The 19718-nt window shown below is 41.4% G+C and overlaps 1 protein-coding gene across 4 annotated transcripts in view; it reads left to right on the plus strand.

Moving 5' to 3' along the window:
• LOC126262663 (probable cytochrome P450 6a14) overlaps positions 1-19718 on the plus strand; it is a 103463-nt gene that overhangs the window by 37269 nt on the left and 46476 nt on the right. The window contains exon 1 of one of the 4 annotated variants that reach the window (XM_049959435.1): positions 2203-2324. The exons of the other annotated variants lie outside the window; for them this stretch is intronic. The gene's annotated coding sequence lies outside the window, so the exon portion shown is untranslated. Of the gene's footprint in view, positions 1-2202; positions 2325-19718 lie in introns of those variants that run through there. 4 annotated transcript variants of the gene reach the window in all.

Raw genomic sequence — 19718 nt, forward strand, 5'->3', positions numbered from 1 at the left:
CATTTTGTTGGGCGTGTCATTGGAAAAAAGTTTCGTAAAAGCTTGAAATGGCGTGTAAAGTTTGTTGCAAGTAACTAAGTGCTCTCATTCTTAAATACTGGGTAAATGAAGTCTGAAAATTCAGGCGTCGTGGGCTACCCTTCTCTTTCACCCCTACCCCTACCCCTTTGATGGTAGGCGCCTACAGTGATTCTTTCCTCACAGTAAGTGATATGGATACCAAGTTTGGCTGACATTGGCCCAGTGGTTTAGGGAGAGATATGGAACTTACATACATTCATATATAGGCCGCAGGCCTTACGTACTTGCTTTTATATATAGCTGCATTTATTTTCCCACTTTCCTTTTGATATATTTCACAAGGATTTAGGTCTTCCATCACAAGACGATAGACTTTTCCTTCTCTGAGAAAATTATTGCTGAATCGAGAAAAGTGGCTACTTGCTCCCACTTGCTCCATCGACACAAATATATCTCTTAGAAGATAAGTACAGGTACCATTAAAAATTTTTATTGCTTTAAATATTCTCATGCCGCAAGTTTTCTTGCTATTAAATGCTATATTATTTCTCCAACTTTCAGCGACACGATTATGCTAAAGTTTCGTCGAGTTTTAAGTCATTAAATGAATAAAATTAAATTGCTTGCTGTGTGAAGGCAGAGGGTATTAGAACAGAAGGATAAGAGATAGTTCGTATTTTTTTCTGGAAGCCATTCGCAATCGGTAACGAAGCTGCACTTTTGTGAATTAAATGAATTCACAGTGCCTCTAACAGTTTCTAAGAGTTTAGTGTAGTAAATAAGTGCATCTAACCATGTGCTTTGTGTTGAAATAGGTTCTAGTTGCATTTTATGTCAATTGGTGCTGTTTTAAAAACCTATTTTCTGCATGATGATTCGACAAAAATTTTCTTCGCCTCAGATAAGAGCTTAGGAACAAGCTGAAAATTTCTACAAGTAGTTCCCGCAACAACATGCGTTTTTTGGGTAAATCAAGTCAAGTGTATCGCATTTTGATGTAATTTAAAAACAAGTAAATCTTTTTAACACATAACTTTCGTCGTTTCCCACAGTGGGCAATAAAAGCTCTTACTAAATGCTATTTGACCACAGTAAATTAATGGAAAAAATGGTGTAACTACCAAGGCTTTCATCGTTAGAAACCACTCTGCTATAGCGAGATACGGTTTAGTGTTGTTCTTATTTAGTTGTGAAACTACAATGTTTGTCAGAGACTTGTGCTTCGTCAAGTTACTTAAGTAAAAAATACTTTTAAATTTTGTTTCTGGTTTTTTAATAGTATAGTGACACTTTGCACTGTGTTTACTTGTGCGTATAATTTCTCAAAAGAAACTGATTGATGTTGACATTACAATAGATACAAGGAAAGACGCTGCACAAAATTCTAAAACCACACAAACAAAATTAATTAAACAGGTTTCCTGCAATATTGTATTCCACTGATTTGATTCTAAACTTCTCTGCACATTTACTTTTGTTCAGAGCCTGAAGACTTGGAAAGGTTCTTCAGAAGCAGCGGTGTCACGTGACAATGACTTACTTGCAATATTTATTTATTTTGTATGTGACAAAACTAATAAAGGATTGCAGCATGCAGCTCTGGGTGGAGAGGAAACAACGGTAAGAAATTAAAACAGAACAGGCAGTAAAATGGAACTAACAGTTCTGTTGGTTAAGCAAAACTACGATTATACCGCATTGTTGACTGCAATATTCAAAATTGAAACTAAGTTTACGAACACCACAGAATTACTTAGTAATCCTTTCATTGCAAGATACGCATCATTAGTAGATATTTTAGAAAACATGATGTTTCATTACAGAACATGAAAAATGCACACTTTCATCCACTGTAAAACAACGTAATATACAAATAAAGAAGAACAGTTATTGCTTAATAGGACATGTTTGCAAAACTGTGAAAGCCAGGAACAGAAATCACGCCTTCTGACAATGAGCGGTGCATCTGAACACGCCAAGATATTTGAAAGAATCAGAAGCGGAAAGTCATTGGGTGCTGAATTATTTTCTACACGTTTGCTATCACACAGTCACGATGCTTCTCAAGCAATTTCATTCCTATAAAAACAGTACGAAAGATGCCTTGTGGAGGGGAGCGTAACAGATAAAAAATTGCCAACATTTCACATGGAACATTCGTTGGTGGCTGTGCAGTTTTATCACTCCATCACATGCCGATAACGTTATCGCGCAGAGTTAGAGTGCAGTGTATCCAGAACAACGCATATTCGTCTCAATTTCCTGTCTGTACGACATCCTGTCACTTCATTAGCTAAAAGAAGGTATGTTTCGCAGAAGCCTCTGTTTCAGACAATATGAAGTATACACACACATTTTTACTGTGTACACTTCTCTGCACAATTTTTGGTTGCTTGCAGTTTAACTGCAAGTTCTGTTCATTGAATGCAGTTGGTTATTGTATGTAATTATTGTAGCTTTAAAGATCGAGAAATGTTCAATAGTATTATTAAGTACTCATTGCTGTCGAATTTTCTATGAGTCCGTAAGAAGTTGTGGTCAGCAGTTAGAGCCAATGAAGAGAATTTAAGCGAAAATGTCACTATAAGCTGTAATTGGAGGAATACTACCAATACAAACCCGTTTTAGCGGAGCTGTAATCCACAAAAATACAATACAAAACACAGGAATAATTATCTCTAGACTTTATCTCCTTGTCTACGGATGGAAATGAGCGTACGGCATTGTGGGCCGGTAGTCCACCACTCGGGGAAGTTCGGCTGCCGAGAGCAAGTACTTATCGCATTCGCCGCCATATGGCGATGGGAGATGGGGATGAAATAATCATGAGGACAACACAACACCCAGCCCCTGTTCGGAGAAAAACTACTGTCCCAGCCAGGAATCGAACCCGGGCCCCTTGGCATGGCATTCCGCCACGCTGACCACTTTTGTTTCTGTTTATCTCATTTTTGTTCTATATTGTTCGTTGAATTGTTCATTACGGACGTCCGATGACAGCCGTTTAGTGTGTTCGTTGTTTCGTTCACTCAGTTTTTTTTATTACAGAGGGTAGCTCTGACCGAACACGCTGAGCTACCGTGCCGGCATCACTCAGCTAACGGGGGCGCCTACAGATAAGATAGAAGTTATGCACTGTGGTCCAAAGATATTCAGCAGTATCGCATTCAAAATAAAGAAACTGGGAATCTCAACCAAATCTAACGAAAATTAAAGACATGTTTCACTAGAAACTTTTTCCATAAATTATCTGAATATCTTAATTCACAGATTTAAGAGCTCTTTTAGCTACATGGTAAATTGCAGCGTTCCTTGTAAAGGTGCATGACAAGGCGTAATGTATTGTAAATATGTGTAGATAATCTTTTAAAAATATCAACGCAATGAAATAAATATTAAGCTAAAAGAGCAGCTTGTTCAGAATAACGACTTTGTCATTTACTTGCTTAAATTTACTTGATATGAACTTTAACAGCGTTAAGCTGTATAGTGATTCTTCATGGTTAATACACTGTCCACACTAGGTTTTCATGATTTGCCTTTTTTTAAAAAAAATGCTTACCTTGGTACAGTCACGGCAAAAAAATCGCAACACCAAGAAGGAGTTGTGCGACATAAACGAAAGTTGGTAGGCGTGTTTCTATACCTGAAAGATGATGTCCATTCCCATTATGCGCCAGCTGTGTAAGACTCGCGCTAGTGGAGCCTCTATGAGGATGCAAATCAGGTTTGCTTCAAATACACGCTGTAACGGTCGTGAGCTTTAGTTACCTTTGAGACTGGACGTGGTAGTTGACGTTCGTCAAGAATGCCTTTGGCCATTTCAGACCTTAATTTTTTCTGGAGGAAGGAAAATTTCTCTTTATGCTGTAATGTTCTTAGGTGATTTTTTAAAATGATTTTAGATGCAAGAGCTATACAAAAATATATATCCGTTTTCAAAATATACTTTGTACACCTGGCTTCTTTTTATGGACTAAAACAACTAATTTTGAAATGTTCACTGTTGTAATAAATAAACTGATCATTCAATAATTACCATGCAAAGTAACAAAAATGATATTCATTTGTACAGGGGAACACTTCCAAGTATTATGACGGTCACAAGCTGCTGCGCACTGCTACATTAACTTGTCGATATTTTTATAGTGAGCCCTGCAGTTGGCAGCACTTGTACAACATAAAAAAACTGAACATTCATAAATGTGTACATGAGGTTTCCACTGGAGAAAATATTTCCGTTGCAACTAAGAGACAGTAAAATTTAATTTACAGAATTGTATCCAGTAGGTCTGAAAGACGCCATTATCACCACGTCACTGAGTTTGAACGAGGTCGTGTAATAGGGCGACGAGAAGCTGGAGGTTCCTTCTGCGAAACTGCAAAAACACTTGGGAGGAATGTAGCCACTTTACATGATTGCTGGCAGCGGTGGCAACGAGAATGTACGGTCGCAAGAAGACCGGGCTCCGGACTGCCCCGTGGCACTGCGGAGAGGGACGACTATGGTATTCGACGAGGGACTGTGGAGCTACTGCATCTGCAAGAACAAGTTGAGGAGCAGTTGGCACCACTGTGACATAACGAACTGCTGCAAATCGATTATTTCAAGGAGAGCTCCGAGCCACGCGCCCTGGCGCGTGCAGATCACCACCATTTTCGACTTCAGTGGTGTCAATTGAGAGCTCATTGGAGAGCAGGGTGGAGGTCTGCTGTGTTTTCTGATGAAGGCTGGTTCTGCCTCGGTACCAGTGATGGCCATATGTTGGTTAGGAGGAGGTCAGTGGAAGACATGCACCCATCTTGTCTGCGTGCTAAACGCACCGGACCTACACCTGGAGGTATGGTCTTGGGTGAGATTTCGTATGACAGCAGGAGCATTATCGCGGTTATCCCAAGCGGCCTGACTGCAAAACTGCACGTCAATCTGGTGATTCGACTTGATGTACTGCCATCCCAGTGGGTGTTTTCCAACAGGGATACGCTCGCCTACATACCGCTGTTACAAGCGAAGATGCTCTATAGAGTGTCTACATGTTGTACCTTGGCCTGTTCTACCACCAGTCGAGCACGTATGGGACATAATCGATCGACAACTCCAGCGTCATCCATAACCAGCATTAACCGTCCCTGTATCGATGAACCAAGTGCAGCAAGCATGGAAGCCTATCCCACAAACTGACATCCAACACTGTACCATATAATGCGTCCACATTTGCATGCTTGTTTTCAACATTTGGCGGTTACACCGGTGTACCAGTGCTTCACATTTGCAATGGCTTATCTCACGCTTACATTAACCTGTGATCTTGCAATGTTTATTACTTAAATATGTTATCTAGACAAACGGATTCCTGAAATTTCGTTATTCTACATTAATTATATTTTGGTGCTGGGATTTGTTTCCTTGAGCGCAGTTCCACATCCCTGAAGGTTATCCTTCTTAATCGGATGTATGGAACACGATGAGCGAATGTGTGGGTGAACGGGAGGCACATATCAATTATGCACACGTCCATGTCTCCATGGGATTATCAGAAGGCGTATCGTCTTTCATCATCCAACAGAATGACCATGGATCCTGTGGAGGTGCTACATATAGTACATAAGGAGCACGTAACAGTTATCTGTATGATTATAAACAGCTACTTGACAATGAAAGGCTACTTGGCATTTCTCGCATTAAACAGGCTTTGCGGTTAGGAATAGTTATCCAAGCAGAATGGCATTCTTTGACGTGAATGCAAAGGGAGATGGCAAATTGTTCGAGATATCTTTTATAATGCTCGAATATGATGTTTGTTAAAATACGGAATATGTCAAAGAAATTTGAGTAATTTTGGCTATCTGCTATCCCATTAAGTGTGGTGTTGACGAACCACATTTGGGCTAGAAATGTTTCCGGGATACGTTCTACATAAACCATTATTTTTTTCAGCTGTGATGTCGCCTCTACATGAGGCACTATCTCTTACCCTCATGGCCGAGCGGTTCTAGGCGCTTCAGTCTGGAACCGCGTGACCGCTACGGTCGCAGGTTCGAATCCTGCCTCGGGCATGGATGTGTGCGATGTTCTTAGGTTAGATGACCTCAAATGTTAAGTCCCATTCTTTTCAGAGCCATTTGAACTATTTTTTTCACCTCAAACGCCACTTTCTTTGTCCAATTCACCATAACTGTCGTTCACTGTAGTACGACAGGCGCAAATACAAATTTCAATTTCTGTCATCATACGATGAGCAGCATCATCGTCATTCTGCAACAAGCATTTACGTCACAATAGTCCACATCTGAACAACCAGGAACGTCTGCTGACATTTTAAAGGATTCAAAGGTGTTCACAACATCACAAATTTCTGTGGTGGAATTACAACTAGCAGGTCAATCTGCTTTTCCGCGCCTTCCGACTCGATAGTTCAGTAACCTGATCCCTGTGGTGCCAACATAACAACTGTGCACATACCGTATCATACCAACTGTACATCAGCCGGCCGAAGTGGCCGTGCGGTTAAAGGCGCTGCAGTCTGGAACCGCAAGACCGCTACGGTCGCAGGTTCGAATCCTGCCTCGGGCATGGATGTTTGTGATGTCCTTAGGTTAGTTAGGTTTAACTAGTTCTAAGTTCTAGGGGACTAATGACCTCAGCAGTTGAGTCCCATAGTGCTCAGAGCCATTTGAACCAACTGTACATCGCACATTTTTGCGTTAAAAAAAGAAAAAAAAACAAAGGAAACAAAGAATGAACCTGGATAAACCGGGAATTCGGCTGGATAAGCTACGTTCCTGTTTGCTAGGAACATTCTTATGTGAAATGCTCCTGTGGAGACTGAATGTGTGGCCTGTGATAAATGGTATTCACATTGCACATTTAAAGGACAAACTGTTTTGAGTTTCTTTCTCATATCATTTGTCAACAAAAGTCAAAGTTAATAAACAATACAGTAAAAAATCAGTGTTTTTGTCTAAGTAAAATGGCTCTGAGCACTATGGGACTTAACATCTATGGTCATCAGTCCCCTAGAACTTAGAACTACTTAAACCTAACTAACCTAAGGACAGCACACAACACCCAGTCATCACGAGGCAGAGAAAATCCCTGACCCCGCCGGGAATCGAACCCGGGAATGTCTAAGTAACTGGTATATTTGTAGTTCATAAAGTGTTGAGTGATTACTCTGATGGTCAATTAAACTGAAATTCCCAGACTGCATCCTTAAATCTGCAGCCAAGTGTACGCTGTGGCGGAACTTGCTGACACATTAGAACTATGTGCCAGCCAGCCGCCAGTCCCCTGTGCTTATCTGTCGCAGACAGCGCTCTCATTAACTGAAATATTGAGGCCCTACCGTCATCTTGAAAATGTAGTCATCCTGCCGCCTCAGTGAATAATGTAGTTGACAGTGATGTCAACAGACAATATATTTAAGATCTGATCAGCTGTTGCACACAGGGTGCATTACGAGATCTCAGGGCCTTTGTTTTCACTCAGATTACTGAGGCGCGGCTCACCCGAAGCTGTTCGTACACAGAGCTTGTCGCTTGGCATCGTGTTAAAGAGTCTCCGGCGAGTATCTCAATTCGGGTAAGATCGCCGCCACCACTATCAGATGCCGTGGACAGAAACGAAAGAACTGACGCTGATTAGCTACACAGACAAGAAACAACAATCCACATTTTGATAGTAACCATCAATATCTTAGCTGTCACATCATGCGAGGTGTAGCACGAATTAACAAAAAATAAAGCCTCTTTACGTTGGTGTGGTCTGTTACGATTGCCGCTGTAGCATGAAAAATACTTGGTGAATATTGTCTTTGCTTTAAACGCATTGTAAGTTAAAATCCAAATGGTAACTTCAACGACTTCGCTTTTAAGTAGACGTTGAGCAGAATTATTTTCAATATGGCTATTAAATGTCCTTGCAGAGCTGTGGCATTATTACGTAACACGCAAACCTTTTTGTCTCAATTCAGGCTGTGGAATTATTACGTAACATGCAATCCTCTTTTCTCGCACCAGGCTACAAATTTTTAGAAACATGAGCTCTGTTATTCATCTCAAGTATCTGGTTCGATTTATATGTAGACAACAACCCACATTTTATTTGGTTAAGCTCACTAATGACATTTACTTAACATAATGCAAAACTTTCCCGTTCTAGAAGCTATTAGTTAACGCATTCGGGATAGGCTATGTAATTTGGTACGAGTGAAAGCTGACGCAAAATCTGAAAATTCTTACCACTATTATTAAATATTTCATCACATGTTAAGGAATTATCACATCTCTTTAGCAAAACTTGGCTCTATGGGCCCTATTTAACAAAATTAATACTATGCGCCTTAAAGGCGGTCAACAATGGGAATAGTCCACTAATCATAACGTCCTACAACCCAGGAAAGGACGATGTTTTACGTAAACTTTATGATAACAAATGTATTTTAAAACACAAAGCAAGAAATTATTAATTGGTACAGTACTGGCCAGACAGATGAAACATTTTATCAAACAAAACACTTGTCACCTAGTTTTTGTCATGTCTTTATCTTTTCCTGCCAGATCTCTCTCTCTCTCTCTCTCTCTCTCTCTCTCTCTCTCTCTCTCACACACACACACACACACACACACACACACACAAACGCTATTCAGTGTTATGTCTTTGGTTCAATTCGCCTTGCGAGTAAGAGATGAGTATTTTTTTTTAACATACATTTAATGTCTTTACTAAAATCATTTCCAGGGGACGGTACAAAGGCAATCTTACTCTGAGGAACAGAACCAATCATCCGACAATAGTACAACTGCCCCCAATAAGTACAGGGTAGGCAGAATAAAATGAACAAAGTATAAGTAAAATAAGACCCGTGGTGCTGTTAGGTCATGTAACGCGGCTTACCTGTCACACCGATCAGAGTGATGAAGGCAGCACTTGACTTGTATCGTCGAGAAAAGCAGAGCGATTGCTGTTAACGGGCGCTCGAGGCATGTTATGCGTAGTTATGATTCTCCCTCTATTCCTACGGTCAACAGTTCTCTCTGTAAGTATCCGAAGTGGACAGTATCTTCTAATAACAAGCGGCAGGGAATAATCCGTAATGCTATTTAAAAACCGTGTGACCTTGTACACGTTGACAGCAATTAAACTTGAAAAACTGCGGCGAACGCTACACGAAAGCCATCAGTCAATACGTGTCCCGAGCCTAGTCCGACATCTTACGTAGCTATTCCTGTAACTACTCCGTACACAACGTGCCTTTCAATAAATAAACAATTCTCATTTTGTTGCACTACCAACCCGTCAATGCAGATCTTCATAGTCTCCCCCTAACTATCGCCATACCGAGATAACTGAAGCGACATAAATTGAGTCTCAAGTAGTCAAGACCTTAAAAAAGTTTATGCAGAACACAAACTAATGAACTTAACCTTCGTGAACATAAAGTATTCACTGCACAGAACGGTGTACGCATAGTATCTAGAGTCCATTCTGGAAGGCAACATGGGCAGCTGTACAATAACTAGGCATATTTAAACTTCTACTCCCTTACGAAGTTTGTTGTGAGGAACCACTGACAGATCGAAAATAATGGTAGTTAACAGGACACGCAAATAACAAGGCTAAAATACACTACGTAACATCAAGTATCAGAGTCGAAAGGGACTAAAATAAAACCTGTACAGAAAAACCATTTCAAGGGCAGTCAGCTAAGCTACCTGGACAATTAAAAATCTACAACGAGCGGACACACCTATGGTTTAAAAGAATAAGATCTGAGTTTCAAACTATCGTAACAAATGTACGTAATCAGGCTTTAGCCGGCCGATGTGGCCGAGTGGTTCTAGGCGCTTCATTCCGGAACCGCGCTGCTGCTACGGTCGCAGGTTCGAATCCTGCCTCGGGCATGGATGTTTGTGATGTCCTTAGGTTAGTTAGGTTTAGATAGTTCTAAGTCTAGGGGACTGATGACCTCAGATGTTAAGTCCCATAGTGCTTAGAGCCATTTGAACCATTTTAATCAGGCTTTAAGAAGGAAATATCATGAACGACTAATTGTGGAAAGAATTCGGATTGACAAGTTTCGTTTTCATGTGAGGCATTCAAAAACAACGTACCATATAATGCCAGACTACCAAATCCTGACGAAGGATGAATATGTAAGGAGAGGCAATAAGGAGTTATCACGCCAGTACCTGCAGATACGCAGAGGCCTTGGTGTAGAAGATCCCTCCAACAAACAGTACAACAGGTCACCTAAAGCAGCAATAACTACTGGAAATAACATTTCCTTTTACGATAAACAAGTGCACGCTGATCGACCTGTTCCAGCAATAAAAACCTGAAGAAATCATTGCACAAATTCTGTTGTGTATTAAAATAGTTACAAACATAACTTGGTATTGTATGAAACAGCTATGTTGGGCGAAAACGTTGTAAATTTACCAGCGCTATTCCTAGGAAAACTGGAAGTACTCTGGAGTCGACTTCTAACCCAATAAATGGAAGCACTTGTTGTGAAAATTATCGTAATAAGTTGTATATATTGTCAGGCTACTTTATACTGCATCGTTTCGGCTAGTTTTCTTCTTGTGTTCTTGATTCTAGCCAATGAGTTCTTGATAAATTTTTGCAGCTACAAACAGGACATGGAAGACCTAGAATTCTTGTTTAAATATTTGGATTAGACTGAGAAATGTAGATTATGAATTATTCATTGAATGCATATTTTCCAGCTCTTGTACAGTCGAATAATTTACTTCAATGAGTGGTTACAGAATGAGATACTTGTTAGATACCTTCATTATTTGTCAGGCTGCTTTATACTGCATCGTTTCGGCTAGTTTTCTTCTTGTGTTCTTGATTCTAGCCAATGAGTTCTTGATAAATTTTTGCAGCTACAAACAGGACATGGAAGACCTAGAATTCTTGTTTAAATATTTGGATTAGACTGAGAAATGTAGATTATGAATTATTCATTGAATGCATATTTTCCAGCTCTTGTACAGTCGAATAATTTACTTCAATGAGTGGTTACAGAATGAGATACTTGTTAGATACCTTCATTATTTGTCAGGCTGCTTTATACTGCATCGTTTCGGCTAGTTTTCTTCTTGTGTTCTTGATTCTAGCCAATGAGTTCTTGATAAATTTTTGCAGCTACAAACAGGACATGGAAGACCTAGAATTCTTGTTTAAATATTTGGATTAGACTGAGAAATGTAGATTATGAATTATTCATTGAATGCATATTTTCCAGCTCTTGTACAGTCGAATAATTTACTTCAAGGAGTGGTTACAGAATGAGATACTTGTTAGATACCTTCATTATCACATTATTAGTGATCATCCATTTATTATTTTATTCTATGACTCCACTTGTAATTTCGCCCAAATCATTAATGATTTTAATGAAGGCCAAAACTAAAATGTGTTGATCCATTTATATGGTGAAATCGAAGTACCTAAGATTCCTGTGATCGATCCACTTAATTACTCCCGTTTTCATTCCTTACTTCGACTCTCTGGTTGTGTTACTTAAGTCTTACAGAAAACGACAATACCCCTTTCAAATCAGTCTTCATTCGTTACAACGCCATGAAAAATATAAAGGAAGCTATTTTTGTCAGACGTCTGTACTAATTTTCTGCGCTTTGTGATATCGAAAATCTTTCTGCAAAAGAAGCAGCTCGTATGCTTTAACAAATAACAAGAATTGTGAAGTAAAAGTTAAGTCACCTCCTTCGGTTACGAAGACCCTTCCAGATTTATCTCACAATTCTGGCAACAGCGTGCACTACTGAAAGGTCATTTAGCACCCTGAGCCAGTTGAAGACAGCGCAGTTAATAAAGAACGGCTTTTAAGTTTGCTTTTATCAAGTTCTCAAAGGGAGAGAATTAAAGAGATGAACTTAGATGACTTGATAATATATAACTATTCTAAGAGCGGTGATCCCCAAAACTGGATAACATTTTTAATTTTTTAGCTCAGCTGTAGCTTCTGTATTACCACAGAAAACTGGTAGAAAAGTGTAATCAATTCCAAATGCTGTTTTTACGTACCATCTTCACCTTCTTGTCGCATCGGCTGCACTATTTCAGCTGTACCTTTCCTGTTTCTTGCCCTTTGGCTACAGATTTAGATTAATATCCCCACAGTACAGTGAGATAACAGAAGTCATAGGACAACGATATGCACATATAGTACCATATAGATGGCCTTCACTTACCGCCCGAGAGCAGCGGCGTTTGCGTAGAGTTGTCAGTACTAACAGACAAGAAACATAGGGTTAAATAATCGCAGAAATCAATGTGGGACATACGACGAACGTATCCGTAAGGATAGTGCATCGAAATTTGGCGTTAATGGGCTGTGGCAGCAGACGACCGAAGCGAGTGCCTTTGTTAACAGCACGACAACGCCTGCAGCACCTCTCCTGCGCTCGTGACCATATCGGTTGGATCCTAGACAGCTGAGTAAATCAATAACAACAAACTAAATGGAAGTCGTGCTTTATTTTAACCTCGTACAGTTTTGCCATGGCTTCATATTAGCGAAGTTACTAAATTTCAGGCAAAATCTTTTATTAGCCGTAACTTAGTAAATAAATATTTGCGGACCTATGTTTATATGCACTTTTTTGTATAGTTTTACTTGTAGAATGACATATTAAAATATTTGCATATCTTCGTGAATCACCCTTTATATTGTGGAAGTGGACCTACAACACTCCCTTGGGATACCCCTGAAGTCAGTTTTACGTCTGAAGATTTCTCTTCACTGAGAATAACATGGTGTGTTCTACTGGTTAGAAACACTTCAGTCGACTCACGCAGTTGGTCTAATATTCCGTGCGCTTGAATTTTGTTCATTAGATGGCAATGCAGCAGAAGTGTATCGAATGCCTTATGGAAGTCAAAGAACACGGGATATACTGGATACAGATTTGGATTGTAATGAATCTTGCCTCCTCAGAACTTTCGTACTTCGTTTGAAATGTGCAGATTCCGCATAAGTTTCGGCCTGACTTAAGTCGATTTTTATACTTAAATTATATATTGCACGTTTAAAGATAATTTTGCATGTATTTTATCACAAAAACACAGTTTTTCTGATAATATAATTTTATTTGTCATATAGTTCCATTTAGCAACATTGATCTTGGTTCAAATGGCTCTAAGCACTATGGGACTTTATATCTGAGGTCATCAGTCCCCTAGACTTAGAACTACTTAAACCTAACGATATCACACACATCCATGCCCGAGGCAGGATTCGAACCTGCGACCGTAGCAGCAGCGCAGTTCCAGACTGAAGCGCCTCGAACCGCTCGGCCACAACGGCCCGCCATCGATCTTGAATCATGAAATTTAACAATCACAATTGTTAGCTTAAATGAGTCAAAAACCACTTTACTCGAAACTAATATTATTGTGCTTTAGTTTTCATGTAAATTACATTTGTTTTAATTTTTAATTTTTTCTAATTCTATATCGATAATTCACTCGATAATTATACAAAGAGTTTTTATACTGTCTGAATTAACGACCTCCATCATTAATTACTAGGCTCGTAAATCTTTATACAAATAAATTATTTATATAAAGATTTACGAGCCTAGTAATTAATGAATATAATTATTTCCGGAAAACATCACGTAAATTATATCTGAAAAGTAATTTCAATTAAGACGGTGATAATGAAATTCATTTCAAAAAAATCCTGTTCTAGAAGGATCTGGAAGCTACGCACGTGGTACTTACAGAAAGTTTAGGTGCCAAACGCGGCATAATATTTTCAATTATTGTCGAGACTGGCCAATGTAACTATCAAATCCTTTGTGTTTAGCTGAAATGTTGCACAATGCATTTACTTAACAAGTAGTGTTGCAAAAAGTGTCAAGAATTTATGAATACACACTAATGATGTCGGAAACCAACTACACTCCTGGAAATTGAAATAAGAACACCGTGAATTCATTGTCCCAGGAAGGGGAAACTTTATTGACACATTCCTGGGGTCAGATACATCACATGATCACACTGACAGAACCACAGGCACATAGACACAGGCAACAGAGCATGCACAATGTCGGCACTAGTACAGTGTATATCCACCTTTCGCAGCAATGCAGGCTGCTATTCTCCCATGGAGACGATCGTAGAGATGCTGGATGTAGTCCTGTGGAACGGCTTGCCATGCCATTTCCACCTGGCGCCTCAGTTGGACCAGCGTTCGTGCTGGACGTGCAGACCGCGTGAGACGACGCTTCATCCAGTCCCAAACATGCTCAATGGGGGACAGATCCGGAGATATTGCTGGCCAGGGTAGTTGACTTACACCTTCTAGAGCACGTTGGGTGGCACGGGATACATGCGGACGTGCATTGTCCTGTTGGAACAGCAAGTTCCCTTGCCGGTCTAGGAATGGTAGAACGATGGGTTCGATGACGGTTTGGATGTACCGTGCACTATTCAGTGTCCCCTCGACGATCACCGGTGGTGTAAGGCCAGTGTAGGAGATCGCTCCCCACACCATGATGCCGGGTGTTGGCCCTGTGTGCCTCGGTCGTATGCAGTCCTGATTGTGGCGCTCACCTGCACGGCGCCAAACACGCATACGACCATCATTGGCACCAAGGCAGAAGCGACTCTCATCGGTGAAGACGACACGTCTCCATTCGTCCCTCCATTCACGCCTGTCGCGACACCACTGGAGGCGGGCTGCACGATGTTGGGGCGTGAGCGGAAGACGGCCTAACGGTGTGCGGGACCGTAGCCCAGCTTCATGGAGACGGTTGCGAATGGTCCTCGCCGATACCCCAGGAGCAACAGTGTCCCTAATTTGCTGGGAAGTGGCGGTGCGGTCCCCTACGGCACTGCGTAGGATCCTACGGTCTTGGCGTGCATCCGTTCGTCGCTGCGGTCCGGTCCCAGGTCGACGGGCACGTGCACCTTCCGCCGACCACTGGCGACAACATCGATGTACTGTGGAGACCTCACGCCCCACGTGTTGAGCAATTCGGCGGTACGTCCACCCGGCCTCCCGCATGCCCACTATACGCCCTCGCTCAAAGTCCGTCAACTGCACATACGGTTCACGTCCACGCTGTCGCGGCATGCTACCAGTGTTAAAGACTGCGATGGAGCTCCGTATGCCACGGCAAACTGGCTGACACTGACGGCGGCGGTGCACAAATGCTGCGCAGCTAGCGCCATTCGACGGCCAACACCGCGGTTCCTGGTGTGTCCGCTGTGCCGTGCGTGTGATCATTGCTTGTACAGCCCTCTCGCAGTGTCCGGAGCAAGTATGGTGGGTCTGACACACCGGTGTCAATGTGTTCTTTTTTCCATTTCCAGGAGTGTATATTCCAGCGACTATTAGTGAAAGAAGAAACCTATTAATTGGAAACAATAAATAGGAACCGACACCCTAGACAGTCGTAGGCAGATATACCGAGCGATGTGGCTTAGTGGTTAGCACAATGGACTCGCATTCGCGAGGACGACGGTTCAAACCCGCTTCCGGCCAGCCTGAATTAGATTTTCCGTGATTGCCCTAAATCCCTTCAGGCAAATGTCGACATGGTTCCTTGAAAGGGCACTGTCGACTTCCTTCCCCATTGTTTTCTAATCCGAAGAGCTCGCTGGTTGGTTTTCTCTCCTCAAAGCAGCCAACCAGCCGTAGCAAGATATGTAACATTTATCTGCTAATATAGTGTTTCCGTCCTTACGAAATTACACAGGGTGTAACAAAAATGTACGGCACAAATTACAAGACACATTCCTCACAGGTAGACGAAGAAATTATGTTACGTGATCATGGGTCTGGGAACATTGTGTTGTTATAATTCATTTTCTCCAACTCATTAATCATGGAAAACACACACGAACAGAACGCGCCAACATACCACAGGCAACTCTTCCCCAAAGGTGATGTTCAATACATCGCCCGTGGGGATCGATGCATGCATCGAAAAGGCGTCGTAGCGAATCTCGAATACGTTGACGTGTCCCAAAACCATTGCGTATGGTTTCTCAGACTTCCATAATACGGGCACGGAGACTGAACATCTTGTCCTGTAGTTCCATACACAAGATCTTTCAAATGCCCCCACAAAAAAGTCCAGTGAGTTTAGGTCCAGAGAGCGTGGAGGCCAGGCAGTTGGTCCATCTCTGCCTATCTATCTGTCACCGAATCTTATTTAGAAGCCGACGGACGTTAACACTAAAATGAGGAGGTGCTCCGTCGTGCATGAAGTACATGTTTTGTCGCACAGCTAAAGGCACGTCTGCTAACGGATCGGGTAGGACATTCTCTACGCAATTATGATCATTTTGTCTGTTGAGCAGGGTTGAAGAAAGTGAGGGCCTACAGAACTGTCACCGACAATGCCGGTCAGCGACAATGCCGGCCCAAAAATTGACAGAAAATCTTTTGCTGATGAATTGTTTCAACAATTACGTGAGGTTTGACACCTGCCCATACATGGCGATGCACTGAAATTAGGGTTGATACTTGGTTGAATAAACCATTGGCAGAAGAGTACCCGTGCAGGAAAACCAGCTGTTGATAGAGCGGTCGTCGTCAGTTGCATGAAAAACTGCAGTCTGACGTTGCTGCGTCCTCGTCCTTCCAGGCCTACCCTGGTGGCGATTATCAGGCTTAAAAGCCTCATGTTCCCTAAGACGACTATCAATGGCTTCAAACATTTTCCTGCTGGGGCAGGTTCGTCCTGGAAATCTCTCCGGGTACAAACGTTGAGCGTGAACACCATTGCCGTCAGGTAATCCATATATCAAATGAGCATCTACCATCTCTGCATTTCTATACACTGCCATTGCACGTGCGAAGTCTGCGGTTAACTCTACATAGTAGATTGTGCGCTTGCAACGGTCGCACTGATCACTGGAACAGTAGATGTTACCTCTAAACAAACAATGGCATACGTCGCACGGCAACAGGGACATGTAAAACAAAATACTAGCGGTGCACCACGTAACCAGACTTCACCAAGAGAAAATGAGTTGTAAATGGAAACAAAGGTTTTGCAGACCCATGTTCTTCGTCTATATGTGAGTAGTTCGTCCTGAAATTTGTGCCGTACATTTTTGTTGCACCCTGTATAATCGTTGACAACACTAGAATAGTTAGTTCAACGTGGGATATTTACTTTCTGCACATCTACGAACATTTTGATAGTAAGGGATATACAGGGCTATTACAAATGATTGAAGCGATTTCATAAATTCGCTGTAGCTCCATTCATTGAAATATGGTCACGACACACTACAGATACGTAGAAAAACTCATAAAGTTTTGTTCGGCTGAAACCGCACTTCAGGTTTCTGCCGCCCGAGCGCTCGAGAGCGCAGTGAGACAAAATGGCGACAGGAGCCGAGAAAGCGTATGTCGTGCTTGAAATGCACTCACATCAGTCAGTCATAACAGTGCAACGACACTTCAGGACGAAGTTCAACAAAGATACACCAACTGCTAACTCCATTCGGCGATGGTATGCGCAGTTTAAAGCTTCTGGATGCCTCTGTGAGGGGAAATCAACGGGTCGGCCTGCAGTGAGCGAAGAAACGGTTGAACGCGTGCGGGCAAGTTTCACGCGTAGCCCACGGAAGTCGACGAATAAAGCAAGCAGGGAGCTAAACGTACCACAGCCGACGGTTTGGAAAATCTTACGGAAAAGGCTAAAGCAGAAGCTTTGCCGTTTACAATTGCTACAAGCCCTGACACCCGATGACAAAGTCAAACGCTTTGAATTTTCGGCGCGGTTGCAACAGCCCATGGAAGAGGATGCGCTTAGTGCGAAACTTGTTTTCAGTGATGAAGGCCGGTATTACACTATCAAATTTCTTTGTTAAAGATTTGATCAAAGATGTGATCCAATATTCCGTCTAATATAACTGACAAAGATCTTTAACGTAGCGCTACAAGGGGTATTACACTGTCATCAAATTTTTCGTCAAAGTTCAAGATGGCTAACAACAACTTGTTATTAACCGCAGCAGTTCTACGTACTCCAATTGCATTGTGTGCACATGCGGAAAAGAAGTGGGGGGGGAAAAATGGAACCATACATACGAGATTGACAGTCTTAAAAGTCCTGGGATTACAACTTGATAATAAATTCAGTTGGGAGGAGCACACCACAGAACTGCAGAAAGGCCTTAACAAATCTGTATTTGCAATTCGAGTGTTAGCAGACATAGGCAACATAAAAATGAAAAAGCTTGCATACTTTCATTCCATAATGTCATATGGGATAATATTTTGGGGTAAATCTTGAAGTCAAACAAAAGTTTTCAAGGTCCAAAAGCGTGTAATACATATTATTTGTGGAGTAAATTCACGGATGTCCTGCAGAAACCTCTTCAAAGAACTGGGTATACTAACTACTGCCTCTCAGTATATTTACTCCTTAATGAAATTTGTCCTAAATAATATATCTCTTTTTCCAACAAACAACTCAGTTCATACATACAATACCAGGAACAAAAATGATCTGCACAAGGACTTAAAAGCACTTACTTTAGTTCAAAAAGGGGTCCACTACTCAGGAACACTCATCTTCAATAATTTGCCAGGAAACAAAAAATTTAGTTAGAAATAAAGATCAGTTTAAAACGAGCCTGAAAGACTTACTACTGGCCAACTCCTTCTACTCCATTGGCGAAATTTTTAATAGAAACAAATGATGTATTTATTCATACTATTAGTATTGTTATTTCAGCTTAAAAAAAAATCGACATGTTCCACATCCACAAGGATCTCCTCAGCACGGATATATGGAACGAAAAACTAATCTAATCTGGGTGAAGCCGTGGGTTTTACGACGACACGATAAAAGCATTCAACAAAACTTGTTACGTAAGCTTACAGTGGAAGACGTCAAGTCGTACATCAATTACTTAAGAATGGATGAGCATACATTTCTGTATGTGCTCAATGAAGAGTATCCTCATATCACAAAGCACAATATTCACTTAAGAACTGCTACATCTTCATAAGACAGGCTCACTATAACACTCCGATTCCTTGCTACAGGAGAGGGTTATGTTAGGTTAGGTTAGGTCTCCAATCTTCTTAATCTATTTTTGTATTCACGGTGCCTCACGTTGTAGAGCGCCTCATCAGCTTCAGACATCTCTATTAATTTTGTAGTTGTCGGCACACACCAATTGTATTTACCGGCAATGTTTATAAAAACACTACAGACGACAGAACGCTGCAGCGATGCTAGCGCTCCATGTGGTAAGATGTCACATTGCAGTGATGAGTGAACAGAAGACAAGCGGTTTCTTTGATCAAATATACAAAGAGGCCCTAAATTTGATCAAATATTGGACGACATTTGACAAAGTCCCTATTACACTATCAAATATCTTTGGCAAATATATTGGACAAAGATATTGGACAAAGAAATTTGATAGTGTAATACCGGCCGAAGCAACATTTCTTAATGGTGAAGTGAACAGACACAATGTGCGAATCTGGGCGGTAGTGAATCCTCACGCATTCGTGCAGCAAATTCGCAATTCACCAAAAGTTAACGTGTTTTGTGCAATCTCACGGTTTAAAGTTTACGGCCCCTTTATCTTCTGCGAAAAAAACGTTACAGGACACGTGTATCTGGACATGCTGGAAAATTGGCTCATGCCACAACTGGAGACCGACAGCGCCGACTTC

The sequence above is a fragment of the Schistocerca nitens genome, chromosome 6 (genome assembly GCF_023898315.1).
Source record: "Schistocerca nitens isolate TAMUIC-IGC-003100 chromosome 6, iqSchNite1.1, whole genome shotgun sequence".
In the NCBI taxonomy this organism is placed as follows: Eukaryota; Metazoa; Arthropoda; class Insecta; order Orthoptera; family Acrididae; genus Schistocerca; species Schistocerca nitens.